Source organism: Mytilus trossulus, chromosome 1 (assembly GCF_036588685.1).
Source record: "Mytilus trossulus isolate FHL-02 chromosome 1, PNRI_Mtr1.1.1.hap1, whole genome shotgun sequence".
Classification (NCBI taxonomy): Eukaryota; Metazoa; Mollusca; class Bivalvia; order Mytilida; family Mytilidae; genus Mytilus; species Mytilus trossulus.
In genome coordinates, this window is record NC_086373.1 from 74938475 (window position 1) to 74944572 (window position 6098).

Here is a 6098-nt window from a genome sequence, read left to right on the forward strand (position 1 = left end):
TTGTTCCTCATTTTATTAGCTTTCCTATGGTGTATATGATATACCTGTGATTAGGGGATTCAAGGGACCCAAAATTCGATCGTAGCGTTCTTGGGGAAGCTTTTTTTCTTCAAAAGAGGCCGTTTTTGACATTCGGGCGCTCCTTATCGCTTAAACCGCATCTGTGCACTATACTCACTATATAGCTTATGTTCCTTATTTTATTAGCTTTCCTATGGTGTATAGGATATACCTGTAATTAGGGGATTCAAGGGTCCAAATTAGATCGTAGCGTCCTTTGGGAACCTTTTTTTTCTTAAAATCGGCCGTTTTTGACATTCGGGAGCTCATTTTCCCTGAAACCGCATCTGTGCACTATATATCTTTTGTTTCTCATTTTATTAGCTTTCCTATGGCGTATAGGATACACCTGCAATTATTCGGTATTTTGACGCTCCATAACACAGATCTCCTATTTGTTAGTGCTATTATTTGATTTTTTAGAAAAACACCCCTAGCTAGTATCTTATACGAAACTTACCTGATGTATTATTTTTCATAGTTTTCATATTTTTCTATGGTTATTTTATGCTTAAATATGTAAAACTGTGACTATATCATATTGGAAAATAAGGTTCAGAAAAGAATTATTGGCACTTTGAGACATAATAATTAGTTTGCCCTCCCCTATCACAAGGTGTACCGTTCAGCCGCTGAATTTCATTTAGTGTGAACATCCTGAATTTGTAATGCTGGCGGAAACGAATGCTGACTTTAATGCTTGATGAATAAAAGTTAAACGCCAATCCCTCGATATATGTAACAACTTAAGTGCGACAATTGTACCGTAAGCTTGTAGATATGCAAAAAATGTATTATAAAATTGGGAATGGAAATGGGGAATGTGTCAAAGAGACAACAACCCGACCGTAGAGCAGACAGCAGCCGAAGGCCACCAATGGGTCTTCAATGCAACGTGAATCTCCCGATCCCGGAGAAGTCTTTCAGCTGGCCTCTAAACAAATATATATATACTAGTTCAGTGATAATGGAAGTCATACTAAACTCCAAATTATACACAAGAAACTAAAATTAAAAACCATGAAGACAAAAAAAATGCCAGAGGCTCCTGACTTGGGACAGGCGCAAAAAATGCAACGAGGTTTAACATGTTTTTTGATATCACAAACCTTCCCCTATACCTCTAGCCAATGTAGAAAACACACACACACACAACAATATACACAGTAAAACTCAGATAAGTCCAAGTCGATGTCAGAATAGGTAACAAAAGAAACTAAACAAAATGACAAAAATATTTAAATTAACATAGAATTACTAGCAGTTACTGACATGCCAGCTGAAGACCTTAATTAAACTGATTGAAAGATTATGTTTTCATCATATGAATATCAAGCACAATCCTTCCGGTTATGGGTTAATTATTATATCATAATAGAATATATGAGAAGAACATAACCCGTGTCATGTCAACAACTGTTTTTAGAATAATTGTGTTTAATTCCGATGCAAAGACCCCATAAGTGAATTAATATTTAAGCAAAATATGCAATCTTTGAAGACCTGACATGAACAGTATCGTAACTATATCCCTTCCTAATAAGTCTGTTTAAAGGTGTTGTTAGCATTTGAGGTGAATACTGACATGTTTGTGCTTTGTAAAGAATATTACCATAAAATATATGCACCTTTGACCGAAGTGGATTTTAGATACAATTGATAATGATCAGGTGCAATTTTTACGTCAAAAATTAAAAAAAAGTTAGATAAAAGGGACAGGGCTCCAATACATCATGTCTCTGCATACCTCATTACTTTCATAATGTTAGCCCTCAAAATTTTAAGCTGATAGAATTTGAATTCATGAATCGAATTCTAAAAAAATATTACAAAACAGACCAACTTATCGATTCTTTGAATAGACTTATTTTAAAAGGTTACCAATTCAGATTAAGTCTCAGATCTGTACGTATTGTCTTTTTGTTTTTGGGATGTACAAGTATACCCGACCACGTTCAATCTATGTTTTTGTTGTATGTATTTCACTTTGTATTCATCCGATGAGTTAAGCCTTTCATAACCGATTTTATAGTTTGTTCTTATGTTGTACTGTTTCGCCATTGTCCCATGCTTGGGGAGGGTTGGGATCCCGCTAACATGTTTTACTCTGCCACATTCTGGATGTATGTGTCTGTCCCAAGTCAGGAGCCTGTAATTCAGTGGTTGTCGTTTTTTTGATGTGTTACAAACTTAATTAGTTTACTTCATTTGTTTGGAACATTAATTAGTATTCGGCGACTTTAGCTATATATGCAGTATCAGCTTTGCTTATAGTTGAAGGCCGTACAATCACCTATAGTTATTAATTTTTGTGTCATTTAGTCTTTTGCGGAGATTTGTATCATTAGCAATCATAACACATCATCTTTTATACCAGAAAATATTAAATAAACTCATCATAGATAGCAGGATTAAATTTTAAAGTTATTCAATTTCACAAACTTGAATAGTGAATAGTGCAAAAAAACACAGTTCACTATTCATGAATTTTGAATAGTGAAAAGTGAAAAGTGAATAGTGAACGTACTTCAGCCCGGTATTTAATAACTCATTGCGCCCTTTAAAGTTCGAGGACAAATATTTTTATACAAACTCCTTTTTAAAAAAGAGACATTTTATTCTTTTTATAGAAAATCAACATCCCGATATCTGGGGGCTTCGATTCTCAGTCCCCATTGATTTGCATTGCAAAAGTTCTAGCAAATGTAATGGAAACTACTAGTACATATATACTGTTCATGTTGAACCAAGTTTGACCCCTGTTTATATATATTGTGACTGGTTGTTGTTTAGTACATTAGGTTTAATGTAGTTGTCACTACATATATCTGTCGTTATAGGCATATAACTATTGTCTTAAAAAGTATGTTGAGGCTTTCATGTTTGGGGGAAAAGCCCGAATGTTTTCTATCTATTTATTTCTGTGTCATTTCATTTCCCCATACTATCGACTTTTTACTTATTGCTCCCGATGAAAAAAATGCAAGTTTTCTAATTCAGTTTGATTAACACTATATTTGACCAGGCTGTCCTTTTTATCTTCTTTCTAATATACTAGCGTTGTGCTACTTAGTTTTAAGCGTATTATCATATAGAACAAAGTTATGTCATCTTGTATTGTAAAATGCAAAATTCCCGAAGCACATAAGTATAACGGGATTGCCCGGAATTAATTGTCTTTTTATGCATGTGTAATACAAGTAAGTGTAGGCGGAGGAATTTTTGGCGCCAAAACAATTAGGTTGTAAAGCGACGGTTTTAAAAAGTTAATTCTAGCCTGTACTTCGTACTGTGAACATCGTATTTTTTAAGGATTTTTAAGGAAAAAAGATGCGTATAATTATGTATTTTGATAAACATATTGAATTTTATGAAGGCGGACTGGCTATATATATACAAACGTAATCGTATTTCGACTTTTGTAACAAATATTTTATAGCCCTTGAGTCCTAATGACTAGATTTCTTTTCTGTATCAAAATTAACAACAAAATTCTTTTTTTCTTATTTGACTAGTGTGGTCCACCACGTTGGCGGTACTGCATGAAAATACGGATTTTCTTGTGTTATTTAAATGTGCTGTTACAAAATGTTCGAAATAAGTATAAATTAAGGATTGATCTCCCCCATGCAAAGCTTAGATTCCTTTCACGGATTTGGCTATACTTTTTGGACCTTTTTTATTGTAGCTCTTCATCTTTTATATAAGCTTTGGATTTCAAATATTTTGGCCACGAGCATCAGTGAAGAGACATCATGTATTGTCGAAATACGCATCTGGTGCAGGAACATTGGTACCGTTAATGTTATTAGAGTTTCGTTGGAATTGACAAAAGGACACAGGTTTCCTAAATATTTTTTTTCCTGATCGGCCACAAAACATTCAGTTATTCAAATACAAAAGGTTAACATGAGTTTATTTTTATTGAACAATTGTGTTATTGTAATTACATTGTATAGTGTATAATATGTTTGTATTGATCATTTCAATTTTGTCTTATTTGAGTATGCAGTACTCGAGCTAGTCAACAAGATAAGTTTAAATGGAGTTGTGTTTTTCTTTAAATAGTGTATTAAGTGGAAAGAAGACTAGCAGTACTACACAATCGGTCTAATTTCTCTTCAACTTGGCCATTAAAGGGGAGACAACTTCAAAAGTATAAATGTGAATAAATGTATTTGTTTTAAGTTGTAAGCCTCAACCGCAGAACGAAGATGGAAATACAGCATTTGTTTTTGTGATTTCGTTTAGGTTGACGAACTTGGCGAACAGTAATTATTTCCTTAAGGTTGGTGAGTTGGCGAACATGAAAAACTTTTTACAAAATCCTGTACCTGAATTGATATTTTTATTTTATCAAATAATCATACTCTACTTTTTTCATGAACCAATCATTTCAGTTAAAGCAGAAGGTACGATGCAGTATAAATAAACTATTACAAACTTTATGTTTTATAGCTTTTCAATTGAAGAATCCATGTTCGTTGTTTAAGTAGGATAAAAATAATGAAACTTTTGATTATCTAAGAAAATATGTTTTATTTTTCATTTTCAATAATTTTTATAATTTCATAAAAACCACTAGACTATGACAATTTTTCCTAGGGAAATTAGTGTCAGACATATTTTACTTGCTATGGATTTATTTTCCTAGGAAAATTTGTCCTAAGACTTACATTCCTAGTAAAATCATAGGCGGGACTTGATAAACTTGGTGAAAAATTCTGGCAGACAAATTTTACTACCGGACCAAATTTATTGTTACAAAACACAAACAGTTTTACGATGATCGTAACTATGTTGATATATGCATAAAATGTCAGCTGTGTCGGTGTTCCGTTCGGAGATTAAATATTCCTTATCGGCGTAAAATCAAAAAAAGAGCAAGAAATAAATAAAATATGCTTACGTGACACTATGTACAAATCTTAAATCACCTTTTCTAACAAGTTTTTAAGTAAATAACTGATTTAAGGACCAAAAGGTTATTGAAACATTTTGGACAAAAAAAAAACAACTATGTACAACGTTAGCGTACATTATCGAAGTGTGTGGCGCTCATCCATTGTTTTATCATGTTTCAACATTACATTAACAATAAATGAATACTGTCAGGAATGGTTTCTTCTGTTAAGTTCATAGTTTTTTTACATATATTTTATTCTGTATTTAAATCATTGAAAATCTAAAAAAGAATACATTTTCCATGAGAGTGAAAAAAAAAGAAGAATTATTATTCACCTAGGCCTGGATTCCCTTGTAATGCAAAATTTAATAACTACAACGTCCAGTTACACATATTTTTCATGATTATTGAAGACAAGTACAAATAAAAATAAATCTTATGGGTAGACTCTACAAACAAGGTTCGACAAGGACTATAGGAGATGAATATTTGTTAGACAAGAACTAAAGGAGATGAATATCTGTTAGACAAGGATTATAGGAGATGAATATTTGTTAGTCATGCAAAAATGAGGGTATATTAAATGGAACAGAAAGATTTGCGTTTTAAAGGTTAATCTACGAACCATTTTCTATAAAAGAACTTTTGCAACAAAGTGCTGCATTCCACTAACACACATGGCTAACACTTCCAATACCGACCGGATGTTGCTCCATATTTATGAATCTCGAGCAGCAATCCAGCATGAGTAAGTTCAGTCTTCTATATTGTTTAACCCCACTGGATACTTTTTGTGAAACACATACATTCTTAAATGCAATAAATACATTCTTCAAAGAAATATGTCTGTAAAGAAAGCAGCAAGTGAAAATTTTTTGATATGTGTAATCTATTTAATTGCTATTCTAAAAAGCTAATTTAATCTCCAAACATTTCATAATTAATTAAAAAAAAAAAACTAAGTTGGAGTGCAATTACAAGCAAAGTTGAAATTCTTATTATCATGAAGATCGTTATTATAAAAGTATGTTTAAATTGAATGCAGTCTTAGGACAGGCGACCAGAAAATGGGGTTTCATTTTTTACCTACAGTACATGTTTTCAAGAGTCACAAATAAGCGAAGAATGCTTC